This window comes from Neofelis nebulosa, chromosome 5, assembly GCF_028018385.1.
Source record: "Neofelis nebulosa isolate mNeoNeb1 chromosome 5, mNeoNeb1.pri, whole genome shotgun sequence".
Classification (NCBI taxonomy): domain Eukaryota; kingdom Metazoa; phylum Chordata; class Mammalia; order Carnivora; family Felidae; genus Neofelis; species Neofelis nebulosa.
In genome coordinates, this window is record NC_080786.1 from 38,147,935 (window position 1) to 38,165,967 (window position 18,033).

Below are 18,033 nucleotides of genomic sequence, written 5' to 3' on the forward strand. Positions count from 1 at the left end.
CCATAAGGAACTTAACTCTCAAACACACACCTGTAGATGAGTCCATTTATGCCAGGGCTCCTGTGAGTTAACTTCTATGTAGAAGACAATGCTAATTAAAGGATAAAATATGCTAATTTTATTTATTATAAAATTGAATAGTAACTGGAGAAATTGTTTAGAACTTAGACCAAAAAAAGATTTTGGGGAGGGAGGGAAGAGTATTTTACATTGTATCTGCCTTTGTGTAGAATTGCCAGTGTGTTTTTTTAGTATGTTTGTTTTTTAAAAAGCAGACCAACTTTTAGTCTCTTTTATTGTTGTTTTAGAATTCTCGGGGTGCCTGGGTGGTTATTCGGTTAAGTGTCCAACTTTGGTTCAGGTCATGTTCTCGCGGTTCATGAGTTCGAGCCCCATGTCGATCTCTGTGCTGACAGCTCAGAGCCTGAAGCCTGCTTTGGATTCTGTGTCTCCTTCTCTCTCTGCCCCTCCACCCCCCTTTCTCTCTCTCTCAAAAATGAACAAACACTAAAAAAAAATGTTTTTTAATTCTCTACAAGTATGCCCTTATTGCTTGAGACCACTCCTATCACTACTCTTGGGACACCTATGCCATAGGAAATGAGGAAATATAATATAGTAAAAAATAAATAATAAAATAAAATAATATAACTTAAAGCCAGATGTGTTTAATTTGTAAGACCCTCCTTCCTCATTCCCCTCCTGTCCCCAGTGGACACAGCCCTACACAGTGACATTAGGAAGCTCCAGTGAACATTCTGGATCTTGCAGCAGGGTAAGGAGCCTGCCAAAGGTTGCCTTTCATAGGTCTTGAAATGATATTATAAGTGGTTTATCTATTGGGTGATTGCAAAATAGGAGTTAGGGTGTGTATGCATGTGAATGTGCATGTGTGTGTGCATGCCGGGTGAAGTTAGGGAGGCTGGTGAAGAGCAGTCAGAATACACATAAGATGAATTTGTGCCCTCTCCTGGAAACAATGGGAAATTTTGGTTTTAAGTGGGTTTAAGTAGCCTCTCTCTTCAAAAAGTTCAAAATGCCTCACAGATACCATGTAATTCATATTTTCAATTTCCCTGTAAATTTGGCAAGAGATGCCTATTAGTAGCATTATAAGGAGGAAATTGTGATAGGGATCTTCAGTGTTCTCCTCCTCCTTCCCCCTCAGTGAATTTATGAAACAATAGATGGGTTTTTTTTTTTTTTTAATGTTCATTTACTTATTTTGAGAAAAAGAGTGCCTGCATGGGCTTGAGCAAGGGAGGGCCAGAAAGAGAGAGAAAGAGAGAGAGAGAGAGAGAGAGAGAGAGAGAGAATCCCAAGTAGGCTCCACACTATCATCCCAGAGCCTGATGCAGGGCTCAATCTCACAAACCCCTGAGATCATGACCTGAGTCAATCAAGAGCCAGACACTTGGAGCGCCTGGGTGGCTCAGTTGGTTAAGCGGCCGACTTCGGCTCAGGTCATGATCTCACGGTCTGGGAGTTCGAGCCCCGCGTCAGGCTCTGTGCTGACAGCTCAGAGACTGGAGCCTGTTTCAGATTCTATGTCTCCCTCTCTCTGACCCTCCCCCATTCATGCTCTGTCTCTTTCTGTCTCAAAAATAAATCAACGTTAAGAAAAAAAAATTAAAAAAAAAAAAAAAAGAGTCAGGCACTTAACCAACTGAGCCACCCAGACAGCCTGGAAATAGATGAGTTTTAGACGCATCTATAGGAAAGGAAAAAAAAAAAAAACAGACCAAATCAATAACAAGTAATTATTTAAGGCTCTTGTTTAGCAGTATAATATGATAATATCTGGTACAGTTGAAGATTCCCAGTGATCCAGCCAGTTCACTTGTAGATGTAAACCCAGGGGAAATCTCTGTATGTGCATAAGTAGATATGTGTGAGAATGTTCTGACAGACTGAGCATTTTGGGCTACTCAGTGCTACTAATGATTCTCCAGGAGGATCACCTTCTGGGCCATTGCTGTGGAAGCCATACTGTTTTAAGTTTCTGCTCAGCCAATTGGGCTCCAGTTCTCCCAGGTCACCCATGGCACAGCCCAATTATCACCTACCTTGTGCCTCACACTATAGGCCTCTCTTCTTCTATCCCTAGTCCCTCTGTCACCATTGAAGTCCAAGATACAACAGAACTGCCAGGAGCACACTGGCTTGATAGGGCCCAGGAGGCTGCAGAAAAGGAATGCCCCTGGCTGTGTCTGCTAATAGGATAGTGGATGCCACTGCCCCTTATTTGTGACTGCAAGGGGAGCCAGAAAACAATGCCAGTTCTGGACTTTCATACCCAGTGATGCAAATTTTAACCACTGAGAGGTAAAGGATGAGAGAGAGAGAGAGCCATAGATAAATTCTTCTCCTTCCTCTCCCCCAAAGGACTCTTCTGAGAAATGTTTCCATGTGGCTTCTCTGGAAACTTCCCACACGACTGAGCAACCAGTTGTGTTTGTAGTGAAGTGGAAGCCAGTTTAGCAACTTGCCTTCACCTCCTTCTTGCCTCATGGCCCTGTTCCCCTTCACTCTTGCATCTTTGAGTTTGCATTCTTCCAGCAAAGCTTTAGAATGTAAATTTTGCTTCAGGCTATAATTTCTATGGAACTCATGCTCAGACAAAGAATGTTTACTGCAGCAAAATTGTCACAATGCTCAGACATTGTTTTATGATCCCTAAAATTAATTAAACCATTAGAACAAAGAAAAAGAAGGAAAAATGGCGAGGAGAAAGGGAAAGAAATTTCAAAGCTGGAAACTAAAATTAAAGCAAACATGGACTCATAGTGCAAAGAACAGCCTATGACTTAGAAGATTTCACTTCTATTCTTTCTTTGTTGCTCATTTGCAAGCTGTCCTGTAACCTTATTTTTTAAATCATTGCAATGTTTTGAAAAGCTTTCCTTAAAAATGTTTAAGCTTTCCTTAAAACATGCTTAAATTTATGGATGCCAATGATTAGTCTAGAAAAGAAAAACAATACTCAGAAGAGTAGTTGTTGTTTCACGTACAACTTTAATACATTTTATGTTTGTAAAATTAATCAGAGTTTCAGAAGTTATCCAACAATTCTGGAGTCAGGTGACCTGGGATTAAAAACCCAGATCTAGCCATCACTTAAAGGTTACTATATAACTCCAAGCTTCCTTTTCATTTGGGAAAGAATAAGATAGTTCTTAATTCCTAAGGTTGTCTTGGGTTTTAAATGTGATAATTCAGTGTCTGGCACATAGTACTCAATAAACATTATCATTACCCATTATAACCCCAAGGAGGAAAACCAATTCTTTATGAGCTAAAATTGGTGTTGAATGAAGCTGCATTTTTGTTTGTTATCTTGAGATAATAAGATATTTTGAGATATCTTGGTTGGAGGTTTTCCCGTGGGAACAGTATCATCATTTTAAGTGTGTGTGTGTGTGTGTGTACGAATACATTCAACCCATTTTATTGAGCACCTACTGCAGGCCTGGCATTTTTCTAAGCATGAGGATAAATGGAAATCAAGATAGGCTAGGTCTCTGTTCTCAAAGATTCCTTGTTCGTGAAAAACAGCTTCTTAGTGTTTTTGTTTGTTTGTTTGTTTGTTTGTTTTTTGCTTATTTGCTGTTTCAGGATATGTTCAGCATTTGGCAGGGTGATGAGAGGTTAACACCCCAAGACAGAATGAAAACCTGAGGTTTGTATTTCTGATACACCAGACGCTCTCTTGAAGGAAACCAAGAAATGGATGCTCTCCGGGAAGGTGTGGAAGGAGAGCATAAGGAGACCACTATTCAAATCCCAGAGGGGACAGATGTCCACAGTGGTCCCAAGGAGGCACTGTTGCCAGGAAGTGTTAAGGGCATTGGCAGACACAAGACCACAGCAGGGATAGTGCCATGGCAAAAGTCCTGCTTAGCCAGATATTTACTTGGCAGTCCAGCCTTTGGTGGGGAGGACTTTGGTTTTAGGCCCCACTAAAATTTCTGCCTTCCCAGGGGTGGGATTTGACTCCCCTACACCTGTCATAGCAAAGTTTGGTTCTGCTCCTCTCTGGTTGCCTGATGCTCACCTCTTACCTCCCTGTCACAAGCCAGATCACCATAAGACCACAGAGGACTTCCCTTCTCCTTGGGAATTACCAATTCTGTGAAACTAATAGTCCTAAACTATCTCTATATATAGACAAGTGTATGAAGAAAAGTCTTTACCAGACCATCTTTTAAAATTAAAACTCACCTTTATTTGCTCACTATGCTCCAACAACGCTTGTCTTTTCCCCCCTATATTTCAAATATGTTATATTTCTGTTTCAGGGTCTTATCACATGTTCTCTGCTCGTAATTCATATTCTCAGGCCATCATATGACAGGCTTCACACTTTTCAGGCTTTGGCCTAAATGTCACCTGTTCAGAGAGGCCTTCCCTGATCACCCTATTTAGTGGCAACCACCTCATTTGCAGCCCAGACATTGTCTAATTATCTTATTCTTTCCCTCTGCTCTCTCTCCCGCCCTCCCTTCTGTTCTTTCTTCATTTGTTTATGTGTCAGGTAAAAAACAGTGAGTCAATCATATACCTTAGTTCATGGTACACTACTATTACCTTTCTTTCATGGGTATGTCTCCCATTCAGCCCTGGTTTCCATTTTCATTCCCTTCCCTTCCACATAGGCATCCATTTTAATGCAATATTGTAAAATGTCAGGTGTTGTTTGGTATATGTTTTAAATTTGTATCGATAGTATTGTGCAATAGACCTCGTTCTATTTATGTTTTGCAACCAACAGTGGGTTTTAAAGATCCATATGTATTTGCTATATATACCTCTGGTTCATTGCTTCCAAGTGATTCCTAGCATTCTGTAGTGTGCATTTATTCTCCCTCAGAATGCACCCAGCTCCCAATTTCCATGAAAACTTTACAGTGAATATCTTCATTTTTGCCCCTTTATGGACCCGGGTGAGAACTGATTTGGATATCTATCTGGAAAGGGATTGCAGGGCCATATATATGTACATACTTATATACATATAAATTCTAAATGTTTTACATATATTAATTCATTCAATCCTCATAATAACCTTGTAGGTAAGTGTTATTATTATCCCCATTTTACCAGTAAAGAAACTAAGTGGTTAATGACCTGCTCAAGGTGTTTAGTAACAAAGCTGAGCTTTAAACTTGGAGGTGACTCCCTCCAGGTGAGTTTAAGAAGAGCCCCCAGTGACACAGGCTGGGCTTTCCTACCCCTTATCCCATTCCCATATGCTTTACACAAATGCCCCTCAGAGAACCACCACCACCATCCTGCCCTTTACCTAGATTGGCTGGTAATCCCCTAGCCCTCATGCTGTGGAAACGATGGATGGCCCATTGTTCTCTTCCTCACCCTGGCCAGGCTCTGGCACTGTCCTCATGTCATCCTGCCACCCGTGTCTAGCTGATACTTGCTTCAAGGTGGCACCATGCCAGGCAATGCTTTGCCAAGAACAGTGGAAGGGGAGAGAAAACAGCCCCCAACTCTGTCCCCCCTGTGCCCCAACAGTGACCTCTTCTGCTTTACCTTTTGTCTGCCCATAGTGGGTCACAGCCATCCCTTCTCTCTGCCCAGAGTTCCTCATGGGTCTTGCCTAGATTTATACACATTTGGAGATTCATATCCTTCCCTCTTGCTTCCCTCTTGCTTCTGAGGCAACATCAGGTTTGAATTTTGTGGGGAGCCTCATATTCTTCAGAACTCTAACTGAAACCTTAAATTAGCATCTTTGTTTATTTGTTTACCTGTTCATTGTCTGTTACCCTAACTGTAGGACTGTCATTGTATTGTGAGCAAGGACTTTATCTGTCCTATTGTCAAGACAGCAGGTACAAGGAGGAGTGAAGGATGGGGGTGTCAAGGCACTCCACCACACCAACCGTGTAAAATTAAGATGGCAGGTCCAACTTTCTAGTTACTGTTGCTTAACATTAGAGGCATGGAACTGTTGTCCTTACTCAGATCCCTGGAAACTTAGGAAGAAGTCTCTGAGACACTTTTTTTTTTTTTTAATTCACCATAAACTCCTTATGTAAATGGACACTCAATCCATAAAACTTTGCTTTTGCCAAATTTCCATGTTAGTTATGTTAAGTCAGTTACTTATTTAACTCCCAATGGATGTTCAAAAAACTCCAAAAACAATTTCTTTAAAGTGCTCATTTGCAAATGATGAGGGAGTTAGACAAGGTTGGTCTTGAAAGATTTTCTTGCACTTAGATTTACTGAATAGTTAATAGAGTAAGAATAGTAATTATAAACTATATTACTATATCAGTTCACCCAAAGGGGATTCATTTTGTCACTAAACAGGGCAAGGCACACTTTTGAAGAAATACGTTTCTTCTAATAATCAACCGTATTAACTGCCTTGTAGCTTGGGGTAGGGATGAAGAAAGGGGTAAAGAAATTAATCAAAAACATAAACTGAGAAGCAACACAATAAATACTTACCTCATAAATGATATCCTTTATGACAATTTTAGGTCTCTAAGAGAAATAAGAACAATGCTCATATTTAGATGATGCTTTTCTCCCAACTAGTTCAAAACTCTTTAAAAGGAATCCCTATAGCCTCTGTTAGTGAAAGATAAATATTTTATTCTCATTTTTTGTAAAATTTTGATGACTATCTGTGAAAAATTAAAACAACTGGTGAAGTGTCTAGTTATTTAATTATTTGATTCAATCCAACTTTAATGGTCCTGATAAATTGATCAACAACAATGGATCAATGAAGAACCAAACTTTAATTTATTATCACTTACTGAGCGCCTATAAGATGTAGGCACTGAGGGAATTCTAACATTATAGAACTAATCGTTGTTCACATGATCCTGTTGTCTATTTGGGGAGGTAATTAACACATAAATTTTTTTAATTAATAGGAGAAGGCATAAAATATAAGTTCTGCAAGGCCAGTGAGGGGAATTGGAGAGGGAGTAGTGTTTTCTTCCCAACATACATTAAGCTGCAACCTATTTTGGAAAAAATCATGTTATTTATGTGGGATTACCCTCACCCCCAGCTCCAAGGATGATCCCCAACTGGCCTAAATCAGTCAAAGTAATCCCAACCTCTGGAGCCAAATGGTGGGTTCTGGCAATTCATGGAATTCTTATGGCCATAGGGACTGGACAAGGGAACTCAGTTAGCTGGAAGCTCGGGACTTTTGTGGGATTTCTAGGGTTCACATGCTCTCCCTCCTTCTGAATGAATATGTTATCTAGTTGTGAGGCCTGGACCTTCTTCTCAACAAATAGCCATGTTTGGGGATATTCCCACCACATGCATCTCTCTCCCCCGAACAGAGGTGGACAGAGGTGCTTCCCAGTGTAAGAACACTCATGGCCAGATATTCATAGTTCCAGGCAACTTCATGGCTGAGGCACAGGCTTCTGTTCTCTGTTTGGCCATCAGAGTGTGCTGTGTGGTGCTGTGAATCACAAGGTAGCAATATGAAGAAGCTGGATAATTCATCCTGTCAGCAGCAATTGTGGTGACAGTAGTAACATCCAGTGTCCTATGGCAACAGTTTCAGAAGGGGGACTTAGTGTCCTGAATGCAGGGTCAGAGGGTAGTGCACTGTCTTTATCAAACTGGTTCGGTGGCGTAATTTTGGCGGTGGTTCCACCTAGCCTTTGACTTACCCAATACCTTTTCAACAAATGTGTTATTTCCTACATCAGTCAGAATCAATTTTTAGTGCCTAAGCTGAGAACCCTCTCTAGAACTTTTAGCCAAACATCCTCTCTTATTGTTAAGTCCTTCTGAGCTGGACTTCCTGTTCCTTGAAGCTAGAAGCGTCCTAACTGATGCCGGAGTACCAGCAATAAGTGTTATCAGAGCCCTGAGCAATAACAGATTGTTAGACTAGGCCATGTGTGTGTAATTGAACTTAGCCCAGTGCATCGATCAACTTCAGACAAGGAGGTTGCACAGAGAACAGTCAAACGGTAACTGCAGTACAGGGAGGACAACAGGTCTGAATTCACTTCAGCAGCCTGGCTCCCCCCTGGAACTGAGGGTGAGCATCATGCCCTCTCCCCCACCCTCTTTGTTGTAGGTAAGGCATATAGGAAGAATGACAGGCTAAGCTTATCCTTTCCAATTATTATTTGCTGTCCTCGTCCCAACCCAATCCTACTTTGATATTATTAGCCAAGGGTTTGCAAGCCCATCATTGTGCTGGTCAAGCAGAGTTGGCTGTCTGTGGTCTAGACTTTTGAGGGACAGATCTCATTCTGCGATGTGCAGGAAAGTGCCTCCCAATTGACGCCTGTCCAGACCAGCCCACTTGTTGAGTATCCCCATGGCATAGGTGACAGCCATTCAGTGTTGAGGCCTTGTTTGTACGGTAACCAAGACATGAGGTTATGAGGCAATGTTCCAGCACAAAGTTAAAGTACGTTTAGAAATTATTTTGAATAAATAAATACTGACTTCATAACTATGCTTATTTTTCGTATTTCCACTTACACTTAGATTTTGGCTTGGCTGTATCTTACTGTTTTGTTAGCTCCTTGAGGCCCTTTAAGATACTTTTCCTAATCTAACCAGGAGTTTTAGTTATTTTCAGTGGGAGAGTGGTTAAAATATGTCGGTAACCACTATTGTCAGAAATGGAAATCTTGGGGCACCTGGGAGGCTTGGATGGTTAAGTGTCTGACTTTGGCTCAGGTCATGATCCCAAGGTTCATAGGTTTGAGCCCTGCATCAGGCTCTGCGCTGACAGCTCAGAACCTGGAGTTTGGAGCCTGCTTCAGATTCTCTGTTTCAGATTCTGTCTCTCTCTCTGCCCCTCCTCTGCTTGTGTGCATTCTCTCTCTCTCTCTCTCTCTCTCTCTCTCTCTCTCAAAACTAAATAAATAAACATTAAAAAAACAAAGAAATGGAAACCTTCCATTGAGTTTTTAATTTCGTCATTACAGTTTTCATTCTTATAAGTTTTAAATGGTCCTTAAATCTCTTTGTTAGTTTAAAATGATTTCTTATTGCCGGTCTATATATATAAATATATCCAGCTTGTCTTGTATTTCTTTAAAATTGTCAAAATTAGTTATATTTGGTGTCTGATATGTTCATATCTGAGGTCTTTGGAGTCCTTTATTGATATGTACCTGTTTTGCTGAGTCTTATTCATGGTGCCTTATTTCCTAGTATGCTTAAAGTTTTTGCCAGAGGGCTCTTTATTCCTTGGAACTTGTATGTGTGTGAATTTCCAAACGTGATGAAAAAACCCCCATAGATTTAAAAAGAATCCTACCCCACTCCCACTACTCCCCCCTCAAAAAAGAAAAATACCTAGGAGGACAAACTGAAAACATACATATACACACATCTGTATTTATAAGATTAGATCAACTTGAAGAAAAAATATGGAAGGATGTGCAATATATTTTTAACATGGTCATGTAGGCATGGAGGTAAAGGGAAGGTTGATGTGGGTGATGAGGATAAAGAAGGTGAAAAAAAGCAAAGCAAGAAGGGGAGCAAAAGATGCAAAACTTTACATTTCAGGATTTTGACAAATGTTTATGTGTAGAAAGAAAGTTTAAGAATAAACTATATAAACAAAGGAAAACAATATATCCCTCTCTATAGAGAAAGACCCAAAATAAAATAATTGGAAACTGAATCTAAAAGTGGATTCAGATAATAATGACCTGTGACCACATGCAAAGATGATTCAATCTTAGGAAATACATCAGCATAACTCAATATAATATATTATATTATATTATATTATATTATATTATATTATATTAACTAATTAAAAGATAATAATCGTATACTAGAATAAATGTGTGCTTCTATTACCAATGGCTGGGAAGACAACTTGGTAGTCAAGAACTTCTCTGTATAAGGTCAGTTGGAATTCGGGGTATTGCTGTTGATCCCCCCTCGGGCTCCTTTTGACCTCTTTTGTAATGTTTAAAACCCTATAAATTACAAAAAAAAAGATGTCATATATGTCATATATTTTGCAAATATGGGATTTTATACAGGGGGTAATGATACAAACGGCCTGAGAAAAGAAAAACAACTTAACCTTGATACTAGAAACATTGAATAATCATATTAGCTGATGAAAACCCAGAAAAGCTTTTCTGAGTAAATTCTTGATTTCAGAACTTAAATAAAATTGCTTGGTGCTCTTTATATCTTTATCTTGAATAAAAATGATTAACATTCTTTCAAATGGCCTTCTTCCTAACTAATCTGATGCATTTATGACATTAATCTAATATATTTAGGAACAGGAAATCATTAGAATTTCTTCCTAATGATTAAAATATATCCCACTCTCCATGTCAAGTAAACAAAATGATAAATTATTTCACTGTTGACCTAGAAATTTGTATTTCTCAAATTGTAATTCTGGGTTAATAAACCAGAAGTTCTTATCATCATTTATTTTGAAATGCGTTTTAAATGATTACTTAAGACAGTGTGATGCTTTTCCACACTGTTATCTCTCATTTCTTGATAATATCACCAAGTATCTGATCAGCCTAAATGATCAAAATCTTGACGTCATTATTTTACAAAAACATGATTTGGAGGCATATGTTGTTACAATGCTTACATTTGCATTATTTAGTAACATGCCTTTTTCCCTCCCAGAGGTTGGGGAAGGGAGATCGGTGGGAACATTAATGACATCTTGCAGAGGAAAACACTGCAACGCTTGCCTCTGAGTGACATTTCACACACAGGTCCTACTCTCACAGCCCATTTTAAACCCATGAAAGGTCATTTACCTTCTCTCACAAGCCTTTAACTCACTTGAGAGATGGTCTTAGCCAAAGATAAAGCTCCTGTGAATTGGTAACCTGGGTTTGGGAAAAGACTTACATAGTAACTAAGGTGTTGGATAAACAGACACCATTTATTTACAAAGCAGTCTCATATCCTTTTTCCAGAAAGAGGATCCGATTAAACACAATTAAAAGCTAGGAATTGTTTTCTTGAATTTGGGTATATCAGGTTATTAGATTGTATCTGCAAATCCAGTATATCATGTTTATAGGTTGAAATGATGTCCATCAGGAATTTATAGGGGAAAAAAGGGCATTGTTGGAAGAACAGGATTTCTAATGTAGCATGTATGAAATATTACCCATTAAATACATCAAAATGAAAATGATGACAAGTGACAGTGAGTGAAATAAGTAAACAATGCTCTCTGAAGAAGCACAATATGTAAATAATTTTTATGTTATAAAGTCCATCCCCTAAGAGGGCATAATTGATTTTATTGATTTACAGTACTGCCGCACCAACATTCTTATAATGTAAAATTTAGTAGCTAGGCTGGGCATTAAATTTTAAACTCAGAATCACCATCAATCTTTTATTTAGATCTGATAAGCTTCAGGGGTTGCTCTAACAGTGGAATCTTAATATGGTTCTCTCACACGGGAGCAATTCACCTTCAGGATATTATGTCCTTTTTTCCAAGTCTAAGTGCAAAAGTATTACCTCTTGAAACGGAAATCATGGGTGACTAAATTTTTTTTTTTTCACTTTGCATTGGAGTAAGGATTATGTTGCTTTGGCTCACGACTTATACGTATTTTTTTTTCCTCAGCTTTATTAACTCTAGCCAAGTCCTTCATTTTCATGAATAGAATTGAAAATGCTGTTCTTTTAATCTTCTGGGTTGAATTCTGGGTCATGCAAAGATTAAGTGAAGTGACTCCAAACCTAAAATCCTATAATTACAGAATTTCTGTTTAGGTTGGTGGTTGGTCTTCCTTTTCCTTCTGCTTCTAAGTTGGGAGGAGATCTCTCAACTACAAATTAAGCAAGCCTTGGCTTGTTCATCTGTGGTAAAGCAAACAGATTTAAAGAGGCCGTCTATTTAGCTACCATTTGTTCTGTTTAATCTGAGATTAGGCCTAGGTTTACAAAAGAAATCTACTAAATTTAGACTGGCCAGGATTCTTTAGATAGCTTTACGTACATGATGGTAGTTTCCTCCATAGCCTCTTTTGAGTGGTTTGTAATTTGGGGGGTGAGGGGTATGTAAATACTTGAAGCTCTAACAAATTTGAGGATGCAGTTTTGGAAGGAATAGAAATATCTACAAATTGATCCAATGATTTACTAAAGGACTTCTAAATGGTAGCATATGTTCTTTAACCGAATTTTAAAGAAGCTTGTAATAATTGCTCCAACGATCTACTGAATGTGTTTTCACCACTGACCATCACCTAAGGGAAGACCAGATAACTCATTACTATAATGGCCTATGTAAAGAAACCCCTTAGGGAGGGAAGACTTAGAATTACAACCTCATTTCTAATTGGAATATGGTGACAAAGAAACTAGTCACAGATGGAGCAAGGAGTCAAAAGAACTGCCTGCCTGTCTGGGGCGATCTGTAGTCAGCAAGACTTTGCATTAGCATATGAGGCCATTTTTAGAGCCCACTTGCATGTTTAAATACTGTAAATTCTCAAAGGGACCTAAGAGAGGACATTTCCTAGATTTAAAATTTGACATTGTTTTAAGAAAGGTCACTGGGTAATGTGACCTTCCACCTTAGAGACAGTATTATTCATTGATTAAGGGTATTAGTTTAGTTTTGTTTTTATAACTCTGGTAAAAGAAATGTCTTGGTGGTCACAGAAAGTGGAAAAACATATTTATGATGTTCTGCTTTTCTGCCTGTTGCTTCTTTTCTGCTTGGAGAGCCTGCCAGGAGGAGGATGGTGAGTGGGAAAGAATACGGACTCAGGGCCAGACAGACAGTCAGACTTGTGTTCGAATTTCAAGTCTACTGTTACTGGCTGGATGATCGTAAGCATGAAACTGTCATTGGGTCCAAGCTCATTCTGCTTGCCTCACCACAGGCCAACAAATCAAGAGACAAGTTGTTGGGGTAAGGAAAGTGACTTTATTCAGAAAGCCAGCAAACCAAGGAGATGGTGGACTATTGTCCTAAAGAATGATCTCCCTTGGCAAGAAACTCAAGCTTCTTTTATGTTAGCAAAAGGGGGAAGCAGAATGCGGTTGGAGTCAAAAGGTGACTGATACCTGTAACTGTCCCAGGAAGGTCAGGTAACTTCTTTGTCCTTGGTCAGGTGATCTTTGCATACAGGAATCTGGTCATATTGGTCCTGTAAATCTTAAACATATCATAGTCATTTCTTTCTTATTTCATTTTTTTTAATGTTTATTTATTTTTGAGAGAGAGAAAGGAAGAGCACGAGCAGGGAAGGGGCAGAAAGAGAGGGAGACACAGAATCCGAAGCAGACTCCAGGCTCTGAGCTGTCAGCACAGAGCCCGACATGGGGGGTCAAACCCACGAACCATGAGATCATGACCTGAGCCGAAGTTGGCTCAACCAACTGAGGCACCCAGGAGCCCCTGATAGTCATTTCTGTACATGCTTCCTTATCTCCTTGGTTGAGGTAGATTTGGAGTTAAAAGCAGTTTATGCAAACCTGAGCTGTAAGCAGAAGATTCTAAGCTATAGGTCACAGCAGTGAGGGAAAGAGAAGCAACATAGAGTCAGACATGCCAAGTTTTTCCCTGTTACAAAACTTACCATCTCTGTTTGCTCAGATGTTAAGTGGAATCAATGATATTTAACTGAGGGGATGTGGAGTTAACTGTGTATGCAAAGCAGCCAGCACATAGCAGATGCTCCAAGATGTTCCTTTACTTCTTTTTCCCTATGTCTGTGCCTGGTAAATCACTCGTCCTTCAGACTGACTCAACAATTCTCTTACCTTCCAGCTCTCAAGACTCTTCTCTTACGAAAATGTAAATGTTGGACTATGGTTGGGATCTTTGGAACAGAGGTCTGTGATGTCTCCAAAAGACACAGAACCTATTGCCTTCAAACAGCTAAGATTCCATCAGAACCTGGAGTGACAGATCCCTTGGATCTTCAAAGTCCGGACCTCTGAGTCAGTTAAGGGAGATCTCTTGTTCTTTTTTGTATAATCCCAATCATGAGATCTCTAAAGTCAACTGACTAATAAAAAACTGTGCCTTCATCATTGACCCCCCAACCTGATAACATCCTCATTGACTAATCTTCCCAATTGATTTGCCCTTTGGTCTAATTTTCTACTTGGTGTTTGCCTGATTGAGAAATCTGTTCCATCAATGGTTCCTGGCCAGTCAGCATTCACAACAACTGAGGTTCTACACTGGCTGTCCTTTGACAGACTTTCCTCTTCCATCTCATATCTTCAGAGTGACTTTCAAAGCTCTCCCTAAGTTTCTTGTCATACTTCTATGAAGGTGAACAGTTAAATCAATAGTTTTTATCTGCTTTGCTGTCAGAATTCAATGATCTGTCACAGCTCTTGCCCAATTCACCTAATCGTTACTGTTCAAATGTTTTTATCTCTGTTTCAAGTATTGGGTTAACTGGGCTAGTGACCCACCTCAGAGTTAAACTTTGAAGTGTAACGTTAACATTTTACTATACTTTCCCACAACTCAGAACACATACTATTTTTATATTTAGTGTTTAATCTAACTGCATACATCTTTGCAACTATCCTGCAAGATTTTTCCTGTATTTTCTACCTGGGGAGGTTTTTACTTATAATCATTCTTTCCTTAATCACCTCACAAATCCTTTGGTCTCACCAATCGTTGCTCCAAACCCATAGACCAAACATAGCTTACTCTAAGTGATGAATAAGATGCTATGGTTCCTTGATATTCACATCTGAATTTAGTCACTTACAGATTTTCATAAAACAGATCTCTCACTTCTACAACTGGGAGTGTTTATAAATTGTTTATGTTAAACAATTCCCCCATGATGCTTTTCATATTGAATAAAGTAATACTTTTAAATCAATTTTCTGTTGTGTCTATGATGTTATCATTTGATGGTATAGGTCAGCATTGGCCAACTTTTTCTGTAGAAGGCCAAATAATAAATATTTTAAGTTTTGCAGGCCATGCAATCTCTGTGGCAACTGCTCAACTCTGCCACTGCAACTGTCACAGGAAATTTGTAAATGAATGAGCACGCAAGGCTATGAGCCAATGTAAGTTTATCTATAGAAATAAAAATTTGAATTTCATATAACTTTCACATATCATGAGGGCTTTTTTTTTCATTTTTTCCAACCATTAAAAAATGTAAAAACCATTCCTAGCTATGAGCTCTACAAAAATAGACAGCTAGATTTGCTCTGTGGCTGTAGTTTTCCGAGTACAGTATAGTTTATGGTCAGGAGGAGATCCAGGTTTTGTGGGGCATGAACATTTTATAATTTGGGGGCCTTCTTTAAGAAAAAGAGTGCAAAATTACAAACACAGAATTAGATACAGGGCTTTGGGAGGGACTCGTGCAGATGACTTGTCTTTGAAAATTGAGCCTCTTTGCTGTCCTGGTTAATCTGCCTCTGGTGATAATTGGACAATTCTGTTGCAAAGGTTCCCAAACCAGCTCATTATTGGAGACACCAAGAGAGCTTTTCTAAAGACAGTTTCCAAAGCCCCAACAGATTGTTTGAATTAGAATCTCTGAGGATAGAGCCTAGGAATCAGCTGTCTTGTAAAGCTCTCTAGGTAATTCTACTATGCAGCCAGGTTTGGAAAACACTATTTCCCTAACCATTTTATAATAGCAAATGGGTCCATTAGGACTGCGACCACCAACACATTTGTTGCCTTAATTGAGTAGCCCATCTGTCAATAAGTTTTAACTATTGTTATTGACCCATTGCCCAAATGCTTAGTTTTATCAGGAAAGCTCTATTGTAGAATTGTTTCAACAGAGATATATACATACTCTTATGCTAGGCCATCTCCTCTCTTTTTAGTGAAGGTTAACCTATCCATGGTTAACTGGCTCTTCACTATTTGGACTGTTTAATATTTTTTATATATTAATGTTTATTTTTAAAACTTTTTAAATATCTTAAACGTATGTTAACATACATTTTAGATAATCCATAAACTAAACATGGCTATTGAAGAACATCTGATACTTGAGAGAGACAGTTTATAAACCTAAGTATAAAGGTAGTAGCTGAGTCACTTGCCATTGCCACAATAAACAGTAATTGCCAAAATGGTAGAATTCTGGTTTTATATCTCTGTGAGTATTGTGCATCCTTTGAATTCCTCAAATATAATATTATTTTAGCATTGCAGGGAAATCATCTTACTCAAAATTGGGTAGTTCTGTCTGTAGAGTAGGTAGGTACTAACACATCCAGTCATTTATTAATTTGTTAATTCATTGATTCGTACATTCAACAAGTATTAAATGGGTGCCGGCAATATGCAAGGCACCATGCCAGGTGCTGAGGTTCTATCTCTGCAGTCTTAGAGCTTAGACTTTAGTGGAGAGAAAGAAACAATGAACAAGGTAATTTCACATGGTGATAAATGATGTGTGTGAAATAAAACAGGGTGAAGCTGTGGTGAATGTGTGTGGGCAGGGGAAGGGGAGGCCAAGTGGGCTACTTAGATACTCAAAGGTGGTGGTGACATTTGAGCTGAGATCCATGTGGCGACAAGCAGTCTGAGCCATGCTATCCAGCACCTAAAAAATTGAAGGTTTTGAAATGTGGCTGGTGAAGTGATAATATTTAGGATATAGTGGGCTAACTACAGCCAAGTGATAATATTTAGGATATAGTGGGCTAACTAAAATGTACTACTAAAATTAATTTCACCTGATTTTTTTTAACCATTTTAACGTGGCTCCTAGAAAAAAAATTTTTCTTTTTGTTTTCTTTATTCTTGCAAGAGAGAGACAGACACCAGTGGGGGAGGGACACAGAGAGAGAGGGAGACACAGAATCTGAAGCAGTCTGCAGGCTCTGACCTGTCAGCACAGAACCCAATGCAGGCTGGAACTCACCAACGGAACTCACCAACCGTGAGATCATGACCTGAGCTGAAGTCAGAGGCTTAACTGACTGAGCTACCCAGGCGCGCCTACATGTGAGGTTTGCATTATATTTCTATTGGATCTCACTGATCTAGAAAGTTAATTCAATTCCACTTTTTTCCAGAGCGCACACACGCCCCCAGGGTTCTCATGGATTGAGTATGTTACGGGTACTTAAATGTTTAGGGGCGCCTGGGTGGCTCAGTCGGTTAAGCGTCCGACTTCGGCTCAGGTCAGGATCTCACAGTCTGTGAGTTCGAGCCCCGCGTCGGGCTCTGGGCTGATGGCTCAGAGCCTGAAGCCTGCTTCCGATTCTGTGTGTCTCTCTCTCTCTGCCCCTCCCCCATTCATGCTCTGTCTCAAAAATAAATAAAAACGTTAAAAAAAAAATTTAAATGTTTAGCTAATGTAACACTAGCTAAAATGTACTGAACAGTTACCCTGTGCCAGGCACTTTCATTCACTCACTGACTTCTCATGCTACTGTAAGTAAAAGATATTTCCAACCCCATTTTACAGATGACGAAATGGAGGTCCAGAGGGGCCAAGTCACATCCTAACATGACAAGGCTGCGGAATACTGGCCGGAGAAGTCAAACCCAGCAGAAGTCTGATGATGCAAGAGGCAAGTAGCTGCAATCACGGAAGGAGGCCAGAGTTGGAGCACCGATAGGCCCACGATAGGACCACGTTGTGGTGTCTCCTGCCGCCGCCTTCAATACTCCAGTTCCCTGGGTCCCACCCTGGGGCCCGCAGCCTTGCCACCCGTGCCATGCTCTGAGGATAGAGCACAAAGCGCTCCCGCAGGCCGAGCGCACCGCCAGCCCCAGCGTTGACATCCTCCAGCCCCGCGCGTCCCAGGAGCCCCTGCGCTGCCCTTTGGCGCCACTGCCGCCTTTTCCCACGTGCCACCCAGGCCCCGCTCCTTTCGAGCTGGGGGCGGGGCGCGCCCGGAAAACAGCCGAATCCCTCTGGCTGCTCAGTGTATTACAGAGCCCTGCAGAAATCCTTTCCCATCTGTCTTCCAGGGTTCTGGAAGAGGCCTTTCTGGGGACCTTTAAGGCATGGGGGTCATCTCAGCATCTCGTAGTGACCAGGGAGTTTGAGTTTGGGCGTGTGTATGTGT

General features: G+C 40.0%; 1 long non-coding RNA gene across 2 annotated transcripts in view; it reads left to right on the top strand.

Moving 5' to 3' along the window:
* The window catches only part of LOC131511958 (uncharacterized), a 43,017-nt gene extending 28,162 nt beyond the window's left edge, over positions 1-14,855 (top strand). For both annotated transcript variants that reach the window (XR_009261839.1, XR_009261840.1), the window contains one exon: positions 13,772-14,855. This is a non-coding gene — a long non-coding RNA (uncharacterized LOC131511958). The remainder of the gene's footprint in view (positions 1-13,771) is intronic.
* The last annotated feature ends 3,178 nt before the right edge of the window (positions 14,856-18,033 follow it).